The sequence below is a fragment of the Dipteris shenzhenensis genome, chromosome 1 (genome assembly GCF_047967505.1).
Source record: "Dipteris shenzhenensis isolate YYH24624 ecotype China chromosome 1, Dip_SZ_1.0, whole genome shotgun sequence".
NCBI lineage: Eukaryota > Viridiplantae > Streptophyta > Polypodiopsida > Gleicheniales > Dipteridaceae > Dipteris > Dipteris shenzhenensis.
In genome coordinates, this window is record NC_141596.1 from 21,028,137 (window position 1) to 21,051,163 (window position 23,027).

The 23,027-nt window shown below is 44.5% G+C and overlaps 1 pseudogene; it reads right to left on the bottom strand.

The window, feature by feature from the left end:
• Positions 1–1,060: 1,060 nt before the first annotated feature.
• LOC147905528 (chaperone protein ClpB2, chloroplastic-like) overlaps positions 1,061–23,027 on the bottom strand; it is a 57,919-nt pseudogene continuing 35,952 nt past the window's right edge.

A 23,027-nucleotide genomic window follows, 5' to 3' on the forward strand; every position in this document is an offset into this window, starting at 1 on the left:
TTTCTACTATTTTGGTGCGAAATTTGATAGTTTTGGCATGACCATTGTGTCTAGAGCCAAAACGACTTTTGAATCACTAAATTTGGCCTACCGGAGGGGTCAGAATGGATAGGAGTGTGCTTAAGAAAGCAATTTGGGCACTTGGCCCCAGTGTTTAACCTCTTCGAGAAGATAAAAATGAGACACTAAAAAACGCTCGAGCGGGAACTTCAAAATGTCAGTTTATTTGTTTTGAGATTTGGTGTAGCGGCTCTACATTGAATTAATTAAACCAAAGGTTAAGAGAGAGAGAGAGAGATTTGAGATAGTAAAACAATTATTTTAGCTGCAAGGATTCTATTTTTCCTTGGAGCCAAATGAAGTGAGGAAAAAAAACATATTAAAAAATTGCACAAAGATATTAATATTCCAACAACGAAGACAGCCTTGAATACAGGGACAAAACTGGACCGAATTCTTCCTCCCAAGACGATGGAGTAGATTTAGTTAGATTTTGGCAATTGAGTCAGTCGTTTCCGGTTCTTCCATCCACAATGCTTCATCGTCACCACCATCAGGATTCAGTTCCATTATCTTTGATTACTAGTGGAAACCACAGTACTAATTATATAGCAACTGAAGAAGAAGCAACATACTTATAGGATTAACAAGCAGGAAGCAGGCCTTGTAATTGCAAGGTAGCTAAATAGTTGTAGCGATTTGTTCTGCAAATGCTCGTCCATCTGCAGCTGCTCCTTCATCATCAACATTTAAAGCTCGATTATCTTGACTAGGAGTGGAAACTACAATAGTTATAGCAACGAAAGAAGCATCAACAATACTGATAGCGTTTACAAGCAGGAAGCGGGCCTGTGCGATTGCAAGCTAAATATAGAGACTGATGCTCGTCCATCTACAGCTGCTTCTCATCAACATCAGCTCGATTATCCTGATTAGAAGTGGAAACAACAGTTCTAATTATAGCAACCGAAGAAGCAACAACAATACTGAGAGCATTAACAAGCAGGAATTAGCTGCAGCCTCTGTGAAAATTGCATTGCAAGCTGAATAATGGAGAAGCTTAGCGACTGAATTCTGAGAGTGCAGGTCCATCCACAGCTGCGTCGTCGTAATCATCAGCTCCAATATCACGATCGTTGGAGGAAGAAAAAACAACCACCGTATCGATGGCGTCTTGATCATCTACTGATGAGGAGGGAGTAGCTGGGGAAGCTTTTCTGAAGAGGAGGCGTTCGGTGGGGAGCTGACCGGGGGCCGAAGGGCGGATGGTCTCTACGTCCACCAGCACGATGTCGTCCTCTCTGAAATGGCCGCTCAGGATGCCTTTGGCGATCTCGTTCTCCACGTTCCTCTGGATCACCCTCTTTACTGGCCTCGCCCCGTAGTTGGGATCGTACCCCCACGTCGCCAGTAGTACCACTGCCCTCTCCGTCACCTGGATCCTTATCTTCTTGTCCCTTACTGTAGACAATTACAAACACAAATACAAATTACCACCCTCACACCACATTCGCTACAAAACTTTTTGCTGGTCAAGTCATTCTGCGGATCGACTACCCCGGCACAGCCTCTAGGGTTGACGCATACAGAATGACCTGGCATCGCTAATCCGTCCCAGCATCAGATGATTTGAATCACACACTTTCAGCTCAGCAACATCCTTAATCTATTAAAATATAGAAGAATTTTGAATTCTAAGATTCTTAGCTGTACTCGTACCCATGCAAACATGTAGAAGAATCGATAATCCATGCAAATCTCCGTGCAAATCTCGAAGAATTTGAATTCCATGCCGTTAACTATGTCTAGGAAAACCCAACAAAACCAGACCCGCACAATAATTGTGCAAACACTTAGAAGAATCACTACTTCGACATCCAGTTAAGAATAGATGGTGTGCAAACGACAAACAAAAGAGTCACTCTCCCAAACGCCATTCTTGCATCTACACACAAACATTTGCAGCTTCCCTGATCAGCATTATTATAGAACACCATAACCAAGCATCCTAACCATTTTGATCACAACAGAAATGAAGATCGTACCTGCAATTTGACAATGCTAATAATTTGCGCCTGATCGAGCGGTTGGAAGACAATGTACTCATCTACTCGATTCAAGAACTCGGGACGGAAAGTCGACCTTGCAGCGTCCAGAACGCGGCTTTTCATCACCTCATAGACCATCCCTTTGGATCCCACCTCCTCCAGACTGCCGAGAATGTACTGCGATCCCACGTTGGACGTCATGATTATGATCGTGTTCGTAAATTTGACAGTTCTTCCTTTGGAGTCTGTCACCCTCCCATCATCTAAGATCTGGAGGAAAATATTGAACACGTCCGAATGTGCTTTTTCTATCTCATCAAAAAGCACCACGGAGTAGGGCCGCCTCCTTACAGCCTCAGTGAGCTGGCCACCTTCATAGCCAACATACCCCGGAGGAGCTCCAATAAGACGCGATACTGCATGCTTCTCTATATACTCACTCATGTCGAATCTAATAAGAGCTTCTTCTGTGTTGAAAAGATGTTCTGCAAGAGCCTTGGCAAGTTCAGTCTTGCCAACTCCTGTCGGACCCATGAACATCAGGCTTGCAATAGGGCGATTGGGATCAGCCAGCCCTGCCCTTGATCTTTGGATCGCATCTGCAACGGCTGCCACTGCTGGGTCTTGACCCACAAACACGCCTATGCGGTTCCTCGTCCAAGATCTATAGCTTCTCTCTGTCCGATTGTTGCAGTTTGAAAACCGGGATGCCTGTCCACTTGCTCACGATCTCAGCAACGTCGTTTTCTGTCACTTCTTCTCTAAGTAAGAAGTTCCCTGTGCTCTGGAGTTGTTCTAGCTCTTTCTCGGCTTCCTCTAGTTGTTTCTGCAAGGAGAGAAGGGTGCCATACTTCAACTCTGCCGCTCGGTTTAGATCTTAGTCACGTTCCGCTTGTTGGATCTCCAAATTCACTCGGTCCAACTGTTCATCAAACGATATAATTATATACTTGGTAAGAGAAAGTGAGGAAGTACAGAGAAGGCTAGCAATTAGGATGAAGGCCAACTCAAGCTTATATAGAATCCATGATCTGCCAGGGAATATGAACCCCTATGCTAGATTGATCGATTCTCAACGTATACAAAATAAATCTAATTTCTTCGGGCTTGTAAAGTCTGTTGAAGATAGACTCACCTCTTCTTTGATGGATTGAATGCGGTTCATGATCGCTTTTTCACGCTCCCACTGTTCGGTAAGCTCCTTCTGCTTTTTCTTCAAAATCTTCAACTCTTCTTCTATTTTGCTAAGACGATCTCGGGAAGCTTTATCAGTATCGTGTTGTAATGACAACTTCTCCATCTCAAGCTTCAACACTTGCCGATCGACCTCATCCAAAGCAGTGGGCTTCGAAGTGATTTCCATTTTCAGTTTCGCTGCTGCTTCGTCCACCAAGTCAATCGCTGCAAAATCGATTGATTTCTTAAATTTTCAGAGCAAGACCATTTGAAAGCAGCTGGTCTAAGTAAACGAACTTGCACCAATTTCCGGCAGTTCAGATACTTTGGCTGGTAGGAAACGATCGCTGATGTAACGATATGCAAGAATAGCTGCCGCAACAAGGGCACCATCTGAAATTCTGACCCCATGATGCAGTTCATATCGCTCGCGTAGCCCTCAAAGTATAGAAATCGTGTCCTCCACGGAGGGGTGGTCAACATATACTTGTTGAAACCGACGCTCCAGTGCAGCGTCCTTCTCGATGTACTTCCTATACTCATCGAGTGTTGTAGCGCCGATACAACGAAGTTCTCCACGACCAAGCATTGGTTTCAAGAGGTTTGCTGCATCCATAGCTCCTTCTGTAGCACCTGCACATACATAAAATACAAGAATGCATTGAGCCACATACAATGTCCAGTCCCTCGAGACACAGCCTTTAACTTCGAGAAGTATGATTACCCGCCCCTACTACCAAATGAATTTCATCAATAAAGAGGATGATTTGACCATCTGACTCGGTAACCTCCTTTAGAACAGCTTTTAGCCGATCCTCAAATTCTCCTCGATACTTAGCACCAGCAATCAAGGCCCCCATGTCAAGGGATATCAGCTGCAGACGAACAAAACAATTTGATCGACAAGGATCACTTTTGCCCCATGTCTCTAGCAAGGGAGCAGCAAGAACTAGTTGAATTCACATCACTATACAAGATCCCCATCTAATTTCAGAGGACACAATGTGTAAGTGTTACCTTTCGGTTCATAAGGGAGACTTGAACATCTCCTTGAACAATTCTTTGAGCAAGCCTGCAAAAACATAGGGCCACACATCATGCATAAGAAACGGAGGTGTGGACTATTGAGCTCCAACTGCAGACATTTGACAATTCTTAAAAAGCAAGGGAAGCATGGTTATAAGGGCTTTTGTGGATCAGAGGCAACAAAAAACTATCATGTTCTAGCCCGAGAGGTTACTTACATTTAAGGTGTGTTTCTTATTTTTAGGCTCAAAGTTTGATTCGATCCATAAAATGGAAAGTCAACTAGATTTGTGGCGGGCTCGTAACTACTAACTCGAAATTGAACTAGATCCTATAATTTTATCAAAATTTTTAAGGAGAAAAACGAATGAGTAAAATGGTGAACATGAGACACGACTGATGGTCCCATTAGGACACAATCCTCCCTACAAATGTCAAGGTAGTGATTTATTATTGATTTCGTGATGTCCATATTTTGAAAGTTGAAGCCCATGAATAAGGGGATGCTCACAAGACTCTCATATTGTAATCTATACAATATTGTCACATGGACTACAATCATATGAATGAAGGTGTAGATATCTTTTGATCTTGTATCCAACTTGGATTTCTGTGCACCATTGCATTGAGAACATGCATCAAAAGAGAGGAATGCTGTAATAATTCAGATTAGAAACAAGGAATTCTGAATGGATGAGCAATTGAATATATTTAGATGATAATATCTAATAAATAATTATTATAACCACACACAGTGTGGACGGGGAGTCGACGTGCTTCCTTTCCCAAAGAGTTATAATCCGCGAGGGAATGGGCCTTTCCCTGGGTGTCGAGATAACACCGATAATATTAGCGCTGATAATAAGTCTTGCGAATGGATAAGAGATTGGCATATTACCTGAATCTCAAGTAGTCAAATGCCGATAAAATCACTACGAACACGCCAGGTGAAATTCAAATTCTCGTCCTCTTTTGGCAATCTCTTTGATCTTTTGTCGTTTGATCGGTAGACGATCTATGGCTCATGCTTTTACTGTCCACTTCTGCATACCTTAGTCTTCACCAGAACGAGCTACACCTTGATACCTTGTGATTACTTTGCGATTTGTCCGACTCACCAACTACATATTGAGCTTCGAAGCCAGGCTTACACATTGTCTATCATGTCCATCTAACCTCTCTTTTAAATGAAATCGAGGGCACCTACTGTAATGAGCCTTTATATAAGAAGCGTAGACTGACTTCTTGCAGCAATAGAACTCCAATCTAAAGTAAACTAAAGCCTGACAGCATGCCATTTTTCTATTTCAATGACGATGCTGCCTGTGAAGCCAAACAACCTACAAAAGCTTTATTCACACTTGGGAGATTCACCTCCAAAAATTTTAGTTTACCACGTGCATTGAAAAGAAGAGGTATTTTAATCCCACTTTGGGAAAATTTTAATAGGATTACAATAATAGGATGGCATTTTAAATTCAACTTTGGGAAAAAATCCGTTAATTCATAAGTAAATAGGGTAGTTTTTTGGGGGAAATTTTTTAGTTGAGGGGTTTTTTAAATACCCTGGAATGCACGTGATACCTAGGATTTCTTTCTTAGTGGTGTGTCCCTTGAGCATTCACAAGGCACACATGTAACCTCGTTCCATGCCATTGTTTGTGATGACGATGAAGGTGAAGCCAAGTTTTTAGGAAGAGCTCCGAGAAATCTACATATGGGCAGTATAGACTCTCATGTTCTAAAGCTCAAAAAGATATGTTGATAGAAACTACCTATATTTCTCCACTTCCATCTCCTTCTTGCAACCGACTTCTGGGCAATGTAAAATTCTTTGACCTCACAGCTCTGATTTTGTATGTTCTATTATGCATCTCGCACAGAATGTATGCATACAACCATTCATGGTGGTTAGCATCTCCTTGTGAGTCTTGACTTGTAGACATGTTGCATCTCTCGTGAGGGGCTGGCTTTACCACCATCATCATTTTCATCTTTTTGGTGCTTGAATCCTCTTCATCTACAAAAGCGAGGGGGAAAGGAAAGAGAAATTGGAAAAGGGGAAAGAGGGAAAGAAAGAGAGAAGATGAGGGAAAGGAAAGAGGGAAAAAGAGACATATGCTCATGCTTAGGCATGAGCATATGTCTACTTCTCTTATGCTCATGCTTATGCTTATGCATAAGAGGAGTCTTATGCATAAGCATAAGCATAAGCATAAGAGACGGAGAAGAGGAAGAAAGTGGAGGAAAAGAGGAAGAAGAGGGAAAGTAAAGAGGGAAAGAAGAGGAAGAAGAGGGAGAGAAGAGGGAAAAGAAAAAGTGGAGGAGAAGAGGAAGAAGAGGGAAAGGAAAGAGGGGAAGAAGAGGAAGAAGAGGGAAAAGAGAAAGTGGAGGAGAAGAGGAAGAAGAGGGAAAGGAAAGAGGGAAAGAAGAGGAAGAAGAGGGAGAGAAGAGAAAGAAGAGAGAAAGAAGAGGAAGAAGAAAAGAGGAAGAAGAGGAAAAGAGGAGGGAAAAGAGGAGAAGAGGAGGGAAAAGCAGAGCATATGTCTGCTTCTCTTATGCTCATGCTTAAGCATAAGCATGAGCATATGTCTTCTTATCTTATGCTCATGCTTATGCTTATGCATAAGAGGAGTCTTATGCATAAGCATAAGAGACGTAGACATATGCTCGTGCTTATGCTTATGCATGAGCATAAGAACATGAGCATGAAAGCGGGAAAAGAGGAGGGAAAAGAGGAGAAGAGAGAAGAAGAGGGAAAGGAAAGAGGAAAAAAGAGACATATGCTCATGCATTAGCATATGTCTACTTCTCTTATGCCCATGCATAAGCATGAGCATGAGCATATGTCTTCTTCTCTTATGCTCATGCTTATGCTTATGCATAAGATGAGTCTTATGCATAAGCATAAGCATAAGCATAAGAGACGTACACATATGCTCATGCTTATGCTTATGCATGAGCATAAGAACATGAGCATGAAAGAGGGAAAAGAGGGAGGAAAAGAGGAGAAGAGAGAAGAAGAGGGAAAGGAGAAAGAGGGAAAAAAGAGAGAAGACAAGGGAAAGGAAAGAGGAAAAATGCCCATGCATAAGCATAAGCATGAGCATATGTCTTCTTCTCTTATGCTCATGCTTATGCTTATGCATAAGAGGAGTCTTATGCATAAGCATAAGCATAAGAGACGGAGACATATGCTCATGCTTATGCTTATGCATGAGCATAAGAACATGAGCATGAAAGAGGGAAAAGAGAGGGAAAAGAGGAGAAGAGAGAAGAAGAGGGAAAGGAAAGAGAGATTGGAAAAGAGGAAAGAGGGAAAGAAAGAGAGAAGAAGAGGGAAAGTAAAGAGGAAATAGAGACATACGCTCATGCTTATGCATGAGCATATGTCTACTTCTCTTATGCTCATGCATAAGCATAAGCATGAGCATATGCTTATGCTTATGCATGAGCATAAGAGAAGGGGGAAAGAGAGAAGAAGACGGAAAGGAAAGAGGGAAGAAGAGGGAAAGAAAGAGAGAAGAAGAGGGAAAGAGATAAGAAGAGGGAAAGGAAGGAGGGAAAAAGAGGAAAATAGAGAAGAAGAGGGAAAGAAAAGAGAGATTGAAAATGAGAAAGAGGGAAAGAAAGAGAGAAGAAGAGGGAAAGTAAAGAGGGAAAAAGAGACATATGCTCATGCTTATGCATGAGCATATGTCTACTTCTCTTATGCTCATGCATAAGCATATGCTCATGCTTATGCATGAGCATAAGAGAAGGGGGAAAGAGAGAAGAAGAGGGAAAGGAAAGAGGGAAAAAGAGGGAAAGAAAGAGAGAAGAAGAGGGAAAGGAAAGAGGGAAAAAGAGGAGGAAAGAGATTGAAAGATTGAAGGAGAGAAGAAGGAAAGGAGAGAAGAGGAAAGAGAGGGGAAGAGAGGGTTTCTACGCCCATCACTACAGCTAGTGCTCTCCTAGTGCTTAAGGCACTAGCTACAGGCCAATGCAAATAACAAAATTAACAAATGGAAAAAAGGAAAAGCACTTACCTGAAATAGTACGTCCCACTCGGTGTTGTGGACTGGCCCTACAAAAGAGAGGAAACATACCATTTTTCAAATAAGATGTTAGAGAAAGGAGGAGATTACAAAAGTAACTTCTTGAAAGGAGGAGATTGAGGAGACAAGGAGAAAGAGAAGGAAGAGAAATACAAAAAAGACTAGAAGAGGTGAGTCTTCTTTCTTTCTTGAAATCTCATTTTTTGTTTCAATCCTTTGAAAACAAGCATGAAAACTAGTTTACAAGTTTAGCAATACAAGGACAAGCACTCACAAAACTAAAGCTAACAAACAAATAACCTACATTGTTGAAACAGACTCACCTCTTGAAAAACTTTCTTTCAAGAAACCAAAGAGGGAGAAGGGTGGAGAGGGAGCACAAGAGCTAGGAGAAGGGTGAGGAGTGGAGAATAGAGTGAGAGGTTGTCAGAAATAGGTGGGAGGTCATTAGAAATAGATGGGAGGAGAGATTGCCTTGCTTACTTGAAAGATTAAAGAGTGCTAAAGAAAGCGTCGCGCGTAGCGTCGGGTTTCAGTTTTAATCCATAGCGTCGCTATATAGCGACGCTTTTCCGTCGCTTCATAGTGATGTTTTTAATTAAAAGCATCACTACATAGCGACGGAACAGAGCAAAACGTCGCTATATAGCAACGCTTTAAGACACTTTTTGTTCTAAGTTGAAGGGAAGCTCATAGATGCTATTTTATAAATGTTATATATTTTCTTGCAACTTATGTTGTGATTTTATAAGTGTAGATGGAAGGGACGAGTGGAAGCTCGTTCGATGATGTGCTAATGCTCGGGAGCGCAAAGTGACTTACGGAGAGGTTATACTATCATTGCACTCATTGCAAGCGAGAAGTATGACATCAACGTCGTATTATCATGCGCCACTTGCAGATGTATGGGGAGGAGCCCAAATATGTACCCATCATTAGTGTTGCATGTGTTGATGGACTATCAGTAAGTCAAAGCTATTTAAGTTTACAGTCTTATTGGATATCAGGAAATACAAGATCTTATATTTACACGAAATCTTAAAACAGGATAAGGAGGCTGACGAGGGTATGCATATATCTGCACACTTTGAGCAAGACTATAGTCTCCCAGATGATGATGAGGGTATGGTCGACATGATGGATTCTATTTTTAGGGGCACTACATCCCATGTAAACGTGATGTCAGAGTCTGAGGTCAAAATGTGACAGTTGCAAGCAACACAATTGTACGAGGGTGCTGATGTCTAAACTACATGCTTGTCTCTCAATCTTGAATCTACAAGTAAAGTATGGGTGGTCAGATATAAGTGTCTCGGCCTTAATAAGGTTAGCTCTTGCATTAACTTGACTCATTATTTGGATATTGTTTGTTTTGAGAATCATCATGTTTGTTTTGAGAATCATCATTTGGATAGTGTATACCGAATCATCATTGTTCGAAGCCTATGTATGTTTGAATTATCATAGGTTGCTCCAGAAGATGTTGCCTGCACCAAATACCATGCCCGCATCAAGAGATGAAGCGAAAAAGATGCTAACAATGGTGGGTATGGATTATGATACCATCCATGCTTGCCGTAATGATTGTATTCTCTTTCATCGTGAGCATGGAGATTTGGCTAGTTATCCAAAGTGTGGGGAACAACGATATAGAGATGACTTGCCGGGTGAGCGGATACCGGTAAAGGTCTTGAGACACTTTTCCATCATTGCAAGAATACAACACATGTTCCGATGCAAATCCATAGCAGAGTTAATAACATGGCATGCATCTCATCGGTCCAACAATGACACATTGAGGATTCCCACAGATTGTGCGGCTTGGAAGCACATATAATCAATGGCCGGACTTTGTGAGGGAGCCACGCAACTTACATCTTGGGCTCGCCATGGACGGTATGAATCCTTTCGGGTTACGCTCGACATCCTGGTCGACATGGCCAAAAGTCGTGGTGATATACAATATCCCACCATGGCTAACAATAAAAAAGGGACACCTCATGCTTGCACTACTTGTGCCAAGAAAGTACAAGGCAAAAAATATGGACGTGTACATGGCACCTTTGATAGAGGAGTTACAAATATTATGGAGAGGAGTGCAGGTCTTTGATATTTTCAGAGCTCCTAGACATAACAATGATATTTTGGTCAGGGGTATCTTGATGTGGACCATGCATGACTTCCCAAGATATGGAGAGTGCGCAGGTATGTGATTGTGTCTCTACATGTATAATGAGGGATTATGCTTTTATGACTCTCTTTCGCATGCATGTCTTATACTAACACATTCATGCACGCGTGTAGGACTTGTTATGAGCTTGTTACAAGTGGGTACCATGCTTGTCCTGTTTGTGGACCGGGTTTGAAATCGCTTGCAGGCTACTCCAAACATATGATTTATGAAGGTCATGCTCGATACCTTCCGCTCGACCATCTCGCACGTGAAGGTCAGCTTGATGCACACCATCATATTTAAAGGCAAGTGACTAGATTCAAGCTTGGAGGGAGAATGGAGAGGAACCTTCTCCTGGTATGAAGAGGCTATCAATCTTTCACAAGCTTCCTTATTGGGGTCAGCTACAAATCAATCATCTCTTGGATCCCATGCATATCTTCATGAATGTGGGGGCTACTATTTGGGCACACTTGGTTGGTTCCAAAGACTCAAGAGGAGTGCGAGAAGACTTGCGTGCAATGAATAGGATGTCTCGTTTGTGGCCCCAAGTGCATGCTTCAGGAAAAGTTGTCCTCCGGAAAGCAACGTGGATTCTCTCTACGAGGGAGGAGGCAGCGATCAAGGCAGACATTGCCTCTTTTCAAACACTGACAGGGTACATGCGTTGCTTGAAAGGAGCATTTTCAAAGGACAATAAGCTTAGTGGGCTCAAGTCCCATGATTGGCACAAGGTCTTACAGGTATTCTAAGTAGAATTAGTATACCGATAATTGTGAAGCGTTAGCATAATTATGATTATGTTATATTGTTGACATGACTTCTTTGTTGCTTTGATAGTTCATCCTCCCAATTACAATAAAAGGGTGTTTACAAGAAGATGTTAGAAATGCTATATTCAAGATCTATGGTATTGTGAGGTATGCTTACTATCAAATCACATTGATTGCATTTTCTTCACTTTAAGCTGATTAATCTGTAGACTGATTATGAAAATATCTTACATGGACATGTGAAATAGGTGGATATCTCAAAAAGAGATCTCCATATCGAGCATCGAGAAGGCTAGGGTGGAATCCATCGAAGCCGTATGCTTGCTTGAGAAGCACTTTCCCTCGAGCATTATGACAAGTCAAGTCCACTTGCTTGTGCATATAGTTGATAAGGTGGCTATTGCAGGTACCATTCATAGTCGATGCATGTTTTTTCTCGAGCGGTTTATGAAAACTTTAAAGGGATTTGGAAGACAAAGAGCAAGACCAGAAGTAAGCATGGCAGAGGGATGGCTTGTGCAAGAGTCATTAGTATATATCACAGAGTTTCTTGCATCCATGGATCTCGATATGTCGCAAGCTTGGCATAACAAGGATGATGATCGCATCATTGGCAAGGTTCCCCAAGGGAAAGGGATTGAAAGAAAGATGACCGAAGAGAAAATGGAGAAATTCAATAAGTTTTGTATCCTCAATAGCCCTGAGATGCAAAAGTGGATTGAGAGATATGAAGTGGCCAAAGCAGAAAGAATAAATGCAAGGACGAGATTTAGAGTAATGTACAGGCGATCGCAACCATATCCACAGGATCTGGCTCTTCTCCCCACTCACATGTCACTTGATTGGCTACAACTGGCTCTACGTAAAGGCGAATGCAATGGAGAGACAATAAACGAGCACGAGCGAGAGTTATCATCTGGATGTATGGTCACAACAACACAAAGCAACTATAGACGCGCTTGGTAGACACGCAAAATAGCGGGCGCGTCTATAGGCGTTGCTCTAGTAGAGAAATTACGGGCGCGTCTATTAGCGCGGCTAAATGCTCGTCTATTTGCGCGTCAATCACCGCGTTTATTTGCGCGTTAGACCTGAGAAAATACGGGCCCGTCTAACATCCCGTCTATTAGCGCGTCTATTTGCGTGTGTATTTGCGCGTTTACACTGAGAATCAGACGCGCATTTAGACGCGGGGTTAGACGCGATCCAGAGAATACAGAAAGTGAGATTTTGGTGTACATCATTGCTTTCCAAACATTGCCCATGATTACCAAAGCACATAATTTTTTGCAAGCCCACATATACGAGAATTAAGGGAAATGAGGAGAATGAGACAATATGTAAAATAGTTTTGCCAATATCAATTGTGGGGCTACGGTTCAATCTCATCCTCAATGAGATCAACCCTTGCCAAACTATCTACTTCAAAATCCAAACAAGTGTTTAGATCTACAAATACATTCAACCCACTACTACTTGTGCCACTCATGTGCTCATCGAAATCAAGATCTCCAATGGTAGGCTCGTCCTCACGGGTAATGCCGGCCTCAATATCTATATCTCCTATCTCATGATCATCCTCCTCTCTTGTATCACGGTCATCATCACGTCCATGGGCATGATCATCCTCCATACGCTCCATATTAGTAAATGTACTATACATCACTTTGGAACGTGGCATAATAGGTATGACATGCCACCACCTATTATTATCCACCATTGGTTGATAGACAACCTAATTCAAACACAAATACAATCATGTTACTTTTCTTGCATCAAATATTTAAAAGCGAGTATTTTTATGTGTGTGCACAGTACCTGTTCACATTGTTGCGGTAGTATTAGTGTGTCCTTCCTACTTTGCCAAAACTTTCTGGAGTCAATAGTTACAAAGCCACTTGCATGGCGTTTGATTGTTGCATTAGGGCCTCTTTCCACCACATCCTTAAACCACTTTACATCCAAAACATACACAAAGAAGCGTCGAAAGTCAAGTATAATGATATCTTGGATTATGCCACAATAATCATCCACATGACTCCATTGGCTCCCTCAAAGCTAGCAATGACGCCGCAATCTTGTGTGTTTCTCTTATCATCAATCCGTTGTGTTCGAAAATGCTTGCCCTCACACCATATAGCATTGAACATAGTGCACTACACCAAGAAAAAATCAATTAAATAAGCAATCTAAATTATAAAAACCTCCTAACTTATGCATAACATTCTATATACCGACCTTGCTCATGCATCCCCTAGCATACTCCCATTCTTCCATTGTGATATGCATCCCCTCGTCTTTCTCTGCTTTCTCCATTTCATCAAGTAGCCAATCCACATGAATATCCTTTGGAAGTGCTCTTACATGTTGCACTCTCAATCGCTCGCTTTAAATCATCACAGACATTGCACTTTGACATTTTTTGCCTCCTTGGGATTTTAACATATCCAAAGTTCTTCTTCCAAAGAGTATACAAAGTATGAGAAGAAGCTACGGCATCCCCTCTTTGCCTTTGCTTTTCTGCAATAGAGTCAAATACTTCGAGCTTTGTCAAGCCCATTGGATGGTGCATTTCAGTGATCGCGTCACCGTTAGGGAGTTTGGTAGATATATGGGGTTGAGGCAAAGCATTTTCATGTATGAATTCTTGCAAAATTGCTGCTGCCCTGACAGTTGAGATTCTTGATTTGGACCTTCCTCTATTACCGTGAATGCTAAATTTGTTGCCGCCCTTTGCCTTGGTGACTAAATCCCAATATGTACCATGGGATAATCCAGTAATATTGCGATATGCCTTATTGCAAATCCTTTTTCCATTTACGAGAGGTTTTACCTTTTGTCTTGAACTTAGCCTTTTATTGCCATTCTGAAGAAAGCAAGAGAGACTTGTGAGAAGGTATTCATTTCTTTCGCTTCCCCTTCTTTGCCACATGTGTCCTCTACATTCCCTGATGTCTGCAAGATCAATGAAGCGCATACATCTTTGCTTGCAACATAGATATCCCAATGCATTTAACATGTTCTCCTCCTTCATTACTCTCTTCCTCTTTGGTTGCTTTTGTGGATCTGCCTGGATTCTCTTTCTCTTCATGCATATGTATGACCGTTTTCGTTCCTCGTACACATTGTTATCTGTATTTATGCACTTCTTCTCCTCACATTTGTTTGTAACCAAGCATCCATGATTGGTCGTTGCATCCTTGTTCATATCACAATCAAAGTTAAATACTGAATAATCCTCTGTTGATCTCATCCTCGTTTTTAACATACTCTTAGGACCATTCAATGAATTCAATATTCTACGAGAGTATTGAGAATCTTGAAACTCTTCCACTCCTGAGAGAACATCACTCATTGGGACATCTTGCATGGCTTTCACAAATCCACAACCTTGATTGACACCAGGTTTGTTAATATGCATGAACTCATCGACACTTGACAAGACATCGCTATTGAAACCTTTGCCCTTCTCACTGTGCAAGAATTCATCCACCCCAGATAAGACTTCGCTTCTAAAATCATTTTGTTTCTTGGAACCAATGAACTCATCCACTCCAGATAAGATGTCACTTCTATAATTGAGTATATTGAAATCATCCACATTTGAAGTGATAGAGCTTGGCACATGGGCACGCTTTTTAGGTCCTTTGATATTGTAGTATGCATTGTCTTTATCATTGAAAACCACATGCCTCTTTCTCATGTTTAAAAATTGCATGCTCCATCTCATATTCTTGCCTACCTCATAGTAGGGATCACATAAGGATGTTATGTTATCAACCATACCATCATCAGTGACTTTTAGAATCCTCATTTGCGCAAATGACCATTGCTCCACTTGTTCAAATCCCAATACTTCACCTTCTGCTACAATCTTATTTGCAAATGATCTCATTTGTAAAATATCCCCTATAGTAAAATCCAAGGTGGTGCACTTTGTATTCTTGATAATGTCTGTTGCATAAGTCTCATCTTTGTCCCATGCTATAAATGATTTGTTGGATGTATTGTAGGGCATAACATCTCCAAGTGTTTCCATATCTCCACATTTATACTTTAGCTCAACATGTGCGCTAAGAATCTTTGATACAGTAACTGCTACCTTATCTTCGCCAAGTCTTCGAAAGTGGCAAAGTGAATTGGGATCACTATCATGGATTGTAGCAAATGCAACTACTTTTCTTTTGCTAGATAAAATCACATCCATCCCTGGAACAAAATCTATAGCCATCTCCTTTGTGAGAGTCCTTCGCAAGCAACCTTCGCAAGCAAGCTGCAGTGGCAACAATTACATAAATATTAGTCTCTTTTTAATAATCTACTTATTTATTATAATTTTTAATTAGTACTTAATTTATTAGTGGGAGAAGTTATCCGATCAAGTACTCATCAGATGGACATGCCAAGTTATCCTTTGCATGGTCAATCAAGCATTAAATACTATTTTTGCTCTAGTGTCATGCACATCCGTAAAAAAACATGAGCCTACTAGGTACGTTATCCAATCAAGCACTAATGGGATGCGGGTGCCACTTTGCATGTAAGTCAATTCCACCTAGTTGAGGTGTACAAAAAGTGTTGTGCCCATCGGATATGCTTTGCATGGTCCATCGAGCATTAAATACTATTTTTGCTCCTGTCATGCACATCCATAAAAAAAACACGCTGCTAGGTGTGTTATCCGATCAAGTACTTATGCGATGGGAATGCCACTTTGCATGTAAGTCAATTCCACCTAGTTGAAGGTGTATGCAAAGTATTGTGCCCATCTAATATGCTTTGCATTGTCGATCAAGCATAACACACTATTTCTGCCTTACTGTCATGCACAACCATATAAAAACACGGCCATAGGTGTGTTATTCAAATAAGTACTTATCAGATGGGGGCTCCACTTTGCAAACAAGTCCGTTTTAACTACGTTGAGGTGCGTGCAAAGTATTGTTACCATCGGATATGATTTGCTTGGTCGATCACGCATTATACACCATTTTTTCCCTAATGATATGCACATTCGCACAAAAACACGCCATTAGGTGTGTTATCTGACCAAGTACTTATCGGATGGGTGTGCCTCATTGAGAACATTTCAATACCACCTAGGTTGAGGCATAAAAAAAGTTTTGTGCCCATTGGATATCCTTTGCATGGTCAATCGAGCATCAAATACTATTTTTACTCTAGTGTCATGCACATCCGTCAAAAAACACGCTGCTAGGTATGTTATATGATCAAGCACTTATGGGATGGGCGTGCCACTTTGCATGTAAGTTGATTCTACCTATTTGAAGGTGTGTGCAAAGTATTGTGCCCATCGGATATGCTTTGCATTGTCGATCAAGCATAAAACACCGTTTTTGTCTTAGTGTCATGCACATTCGTCAAAAAACGCAGTCCTAGATGTGTTATTCAGACTAGTACTTATCGGATGGGGGCTCCAGTTTGCACACAAGTCTGTTTCAACTAGGTTGAGGTGTGTGCAAAGTATTGTCACCATAGGATATGATTTGCATGGTCGATCACGCATTATACACCGTTTTTTCCCTAGTGGTATGCACATCCGCAAAAAAACACGCCCTTAGGTATGTTATCTGACCAAGTACTTATCGAATGGGTGTACCTCTTTGACAACATTTTAATACCACCTAGGTTGAGGTATAAGAAAAGTATTATGCCCATCGGATATGCTTTGCATGGTCGATCGAGCATTAAATACCATTTTTGCCTTAGTGCCATGCACATCCGTAAAAAAACACACTGCTAGGTGTGTTATCCGATCAAGAACTTATGCGATGGGAATGCCACTTTGCATGTGAGTCAATTACACCTACTTGAAGATGTGTGCAAAGTATCGTGCCCATCCGATATGCTTTGCATGGTTGATCGAGCATTAAATACCATTTTTGCCTTAGTGCCATGCACATCCGTAAAAAAACACGCTGCTAGGTGTGTTATCTGATCAAGCACTTATGCGATGGGCGTGCCACTTTGCATGTAAGTCAATTACACCTAGTTGAAGGTGTGTACAACAACATTTTAATACGACCTAAGTTGAGGTATAGGTAAAGTATTATGCCCATCGGATATGCTTTGCATGGTCGATCGAGCATTAAATATCATTTTTGCCTTAGTGCCATGCACATCCGTAAAAAAACACGCTGCTAGGTGTGTTATCCGATCAAGCACTTATGCAATGGGAATACCACTTTGCATGTAAGTCAATTCCACTTAGTTGAAGGTGTGTGCAAAGTATCGTGCCCATCGGATATGCTTTCTATGGTCGATCGAGCATTAAATTCCATTTTTGCCTTAGTGCCATGCACATCCGTAAAAAAACACGCTGCTAGGTGTGTTATCTGATCAAGCACTTATGCGATGGGCATGCCACTTTGCATGTAAGTCAATTCCACCTAGTTGAAGGTGTGTGCAAAGTATTGTGCCCATCGGATATGCTTTGCATTGTCGATCAAGCATAACACACTGTTTTTGCCTTAGTGTCATGCACAACCATATAAAAACACGGCCATAGGTGTGTTATTCAAATAAATACTTATCAGATGGGGCCTCCACTTTGCACGCAAGTCCATTTTAACTACGTTGAGGTGCATGCAAAGTATTGTCACCATCGGATATGATTTACATGGTCGATCACGCAATATACATCATTTTTTCCCTAATGATATGCACATTCGCAAAAAAACAAGCCATTAGGTGTTATCTGACCAAGTACTTATCGGATGGGTGTGCCTCATTGAGAACATTTCAATACCACCTAGGTTGAGGCGTACGAAAGGTTTTGTGCCCATCAGATATCCTTTGCATGGTCGATCGAGCATTAAATTCTATTTTTACTCTAGTGTCATGCACATCCGTTAAAACACGCTGCTAGGTATGTTATCCGATCAAGCACTTATGGGATGGGCGTGCCACTTTGCATGTAAGTCGATTTTACCTAGTTGAAGGTGTGTGCAAAGTATTGTGCCCATTAGATATGCTTTGCATTGTCGATCAAGCATAAAACACCGTTTTTGTCTTAGTGTCATGCACATTCGTAAAAAAACGCAGTCTTAGCGGATATGATTTGCATGGTTGATCAAGCATAACACACCGTTTTTGCCTTAGTGTCATGCACAACCATATAAAAACACGGCCATAGGTGTGTTATTCAAATAAGTACTTATCAGATGGGGGCTCCACTTTGCACACAAGTCCATTTTAACTACATTGAGGTGCGTGCAAAGTATTGTCACCATCGGATATGATTTGCATGGTCGATCACGCATTATACACCGTTTTTTCCCTAGTGGTATGCACATCCGCAAAAAAACACGCCCTTGGGTATGTTATCTGACCAAGTACTTATCGGATGGGTGTGCCTCTTTGACAACATTTTAATAACAACTAGGTTGAGGTATAGGAAAAGTATTATGCCCATCGGATATGCTTTGCATGGTCGATCGAGCATTAAATACCATTTTTGCCTTAGTGCCATGCACATCCATAAAAAAACACGCTACTAGGTGTGTTATCCGATCAAGCACTTATGCGATGGGAATGCCACTTTGCATGTAAGTCAATTCCACCTAGTTGAAGGTGTGTGCAAAGAATCGTGCCCATCGGATATGCTTTGCATGGTCGATCGAGCATTAAATTCCATTTTTGCCTTAGTGCCATGCACATTCGTAAAAAAACACGCTGCTAGGTGTGTTATCTGATCAAGCACTTATGCGATGGGCGTGCCACTTTGCATGTAAGTCAATTCCACCTAGTTGAAGGTGTGTGCAAAGTATCGTGCCCATCGGATATGCTTTGCATTGTCGATCAAGCATAACACACTGTTTTTGCCTTAGTGTCATGCACAACCATATAAAAACACAGCCATAGGTGTGTTATTCAAATAAATATTTATCATATGGGGGCTCCACTTTGCACGCAAGTCCGTTTTAACTACGTTGAGGTGCGTGCAAAGTATTGTCACCATCGGATATGATTTGCATGGTCGATCACGCATTATACATCATTTTTTTCCTAATGACATGCACATTCGCAAAAAAACACGCCATTAGGTGTGTTATCTGACCAAGTACTTATCGGATGGGTGTGCCTCATTGAGAACATTTCAATACCACCTAGGTTGAGGCGTACGAAAAGTTTTGTGCCCATCGGATATCCTTTGCATGGTCGATCGAGCATTAAATACTATTTTTACTCGTGTCATGCACATCCGTCAAAAAACATGTTTCTAGGTATGTTATAGGATCAAGCACTTATGGGATGGGCATGCCACTTTGCATGTAAGTCGATTCTACCTAGTTGAAGGTGTGTGCAAAGTATTGTGCCCATCGGATATGCTTTGCATTGTCGATCAAGCATAAAACACCATTGTTGCCTTAGTGTCATGCACAATCGTCAAAAAACACGATCGTAGGTGTATTTTTCAAACAAGTACTTATCGGATGGGGATGCCACTTTGCACACAAGTCAATACTGCCTAGGTTGAGGAACGTGTAAAGTCTTGTGTCCATTGGATATGCTTTGCATAGTCTGTCTCACATGATACACCATTTTGTTACTAGTGTTATGCACAATCGTCATAAGATACATAGGAGGTGTGTTATCCGAACAAGTACTTATGAGATGGGTGCACCACTTTGTATGCAAGTCAATAAGACCTAGGTTGAGGAGTGTACAAAGTTTTGTGCCCATTGGAGAAATGTAGATGCGATAATATTAGAAAATTCTCGGTATATGTATATGTGTGTGTGTGTGTGGCAAACAATTTTGGCACAAAGTAAACACCTAGTGCACAAATTATGCACTTCATACCTTGAGTAAATAAGCTTGTTGATGAGGATAAATATGCCCTTGAATAAAAGCACACTTGTTGTATGACCACAATAGGATCGCTTTGACACCTGTGATTTTGCCCATATGTAAGTTTACAAATAGTATAAAAAATCATGTAATAATATATTAATAGTTTGCAAATGTGTATAGCAAGTGAGTAATGGGAAGTGGAAGTGGGAATGAGGAGGGAGGAGTGGAATAGGATAGGGAAGTAATAAGGGTGTATGATAATAAGTATAAAAAATAGTATAATAATATATTAATAGTTTTTAAATGGCAAGTGAGTAATGGGAAGTGGAAGTGAGAGTGGGGAGGGAAGAATGGAATGGGAGAGGGGAAGGTAATAGGGGAGTAGGCTAATAAGGGAGTGAAATGAGTGAGGAAGTTAATAGGGGATGAAAAAGAGGAGGGTAAGATGGGGAAATATGGGATTTTGGGAAATGGGAGGAGTATGGGACATGGTGGAAATGTGGGATGGGAGTGGTGGCAATGGGGAGGAAGAAGAAATGGATGGATGGGAGGAGGGCTAATGGATGAGGGATGGGGGTTCAGTAGGAGAGGGGGAGTAATGGGAGCCAATGGGAGAGGAGATAAATGAAAAGCCAATAGGAGAGAGGGGAGGAATGGAAAGCCAATAGGAGAGGAGGAGGAAAACCTAATTTTTCTTATATATAGTCTTCCTTCTTCATTCATTCTCCCCTCATTTCATTCACTGAAGCAAGAAAGCAAGGACGATCAAGAGAGCAAGGAAGGAAGAGCAAGAAAGCAAGAAAGAGCAAACTTACAAACTGTTTCCAGGTACTTGCAAACTTTTTTTTCTAGTTTCTTTTTTAAAATTTGAAGAGAGAGAAACTAGAGAGAGAAAGGTTTAGGGGAGGGGAGGGAGGGGAGGGAGGAGGAAGGGAGGGGAGGAAGAGGGTGGGAGGGGAGGGAGGAGGAAGGGAGGGGAGGAAGGGGCGAAGAGGGAGGTGGGTGGGAGGGAAGGGGGTGGGAGGGGAGGCTGGCGCGGCGAGTGGGAGGGAAGCGGGTGGGAGGGGGGCTGGCGACTGAGAGGGGGGTGGGGAGGGCGGCTGAGAGGAGGGGGGAGCGGCTGAGAGGGGGAAGGGGGGGCGCGGCTGAGGGGGGGAGGGGGGGCGCGGCTGAGAGGGGGAGGGGGGGGGCGCGGCTGAGGGGGGGAGGGGGGGGAGGGTGAAGAGGGGGGGGCTGGCGGCCGCGGCCGCCAGCCCAGGGATGGGGAGGGGTTGCGAAGGGGGGCGAGGGTGAAGAGGGGCGGGGGCTGGCGGGTAGCGAAGGGGGGGGGAGGGTGGGGGCGCGGCTGAGGGGGGAGGGGGGGTTGAAGAGGGGGGGCTGGCGGCCGCGGCCGCCAGCCCGGGAGGGTGGGGGAGCGGCTGAGGGGGGGGAGGGGGGGTGAGGGTGAAGAGGAGGGGGGCTGGCAGCCGCGGCCGCCAGCCCAGGGAGGGGGAGGGGTTGCGAAGGGGGGGGGGAGGGTGAAGAGGGGGGGGGCTGGGTGAGAGGAGGGGGGGGGCTGGCGGCCGCGGCCGTCGCCAGCCCAGGGAGGGTGAAGAGGGGGGGGATGGGTGGGTTGCGAAGGGGGGGGGGGAGGGTGAAGAGGGGGGGGCTGGGTGAGAGGAGGGGGAGGGGGCTGGCGGCCGCGGCCGCCAGCCCAGGGAGGGTGAAGAGGGGGGGGGCATGGGTGAGAGGAGGGGGGGGGGCTAGCGGCCGCGGCCGCCAGCCCTAGGGAGGGGTTGCGGAGGGGGGGCTGGGTGAGAGGAGGGGGGGCTGGGTGAGAGGAGGGGGGGGGCTGGCGGCCGCGGCCGCCAACCCAGGGAGGGGGAGGGGTTGCGAAGGGTGGGGGAGCGGCTGAGGGGAGGGGAGGGTGAAGAAGGGGGGGGGCTGGCGGCCGCGGCCACCAGCCCAGGGAGGGGGAGGGGTTGCGAAGGGGGGGGGGGAGGGGTTGCGAAGGGGGGGGGGGGGAGGGGTTGCGAAGGGGGGGTTGGGGGGGAGGGGTTGCGAATGAGAGGAGGGGGGGGGCTGGCGGCCGTGGCCGCCAACCCAGGGTTGCGAAGGGGGGGGAGGTAAAGAGGGGGGGGGGCTAGGTGAGAGGAGGGGGGGGGTTGGCGGCCGCGGCCGCCAGCCTAGGGAGGGGGAGGGGTTGCGAAGGGGGGGGGAGGGTGGAGGAGCGGCTGAGGGGGGGGCTGGCGGCCGCGGCCGCCAGCCCAGGGTTGCGAAGGGGGGAGGGTAAAGAGGGGGGGGCTGGGTGAGAGGAGGGTGGGGGGCTGGCGGCCGCGGCCGCCAGCCTAGGGTTGCGAAGGGGGGGAGGGTAAAGAGGGGGGGGGGGCTGGGTGAGAGGAGGGGGGGGGGCTGGCGGCCGCGGCCGCCAGCCTAGGGAGGGGGAGGGGTTGCGAAGGGGGGGGGGAGGGTGGGGGAGCGGCTGAGGGGGGGAGGGGGGGGTAAAGAGGGGGGGGCTGGCGGCCGCAGCCGCCAGCCCACCAGGGAGGGGGAGGGGTTGCGAAGGGGGGGGGGGAGGGGTTGCGAAGGGGAGGGTGAAGAGGGGGGGGGATGGGTGAGAGGAGGGGGGCTCGCGGCAGGGAGGGGTTGCGAAGGGGGGGGAGGGTAAAGAAGGGGGGGGGGCTGGGTGAGAGGAGGGGGGGCTGGCGGCTGCGGCCGCTAGCCCAGGGAGGGTGAAGAGGGGGGGGGATGGGTGAGAGGAGGGGGGGGGATGGGTGAGAGGAGGGAGGGTGAAGAGGGGGGGGATGGGTGAGAGGAGGGGAGGTGGGAAAGAGTGAAGGAGGGGGGGGTTGAGAGAGGGGGGGCTGGCGGCCGCGGCCGCCAGCCAAGGTGAAGGGGGGGTGTCGCCAAGGAGGGAGGGAGGGTTGAGAGGGGGCCAAAGGGAGAGTGGGGAAGAGGGTGGAAGGGTTGGGGGGGTCGCCAAGGGGGGTGGGGAAAG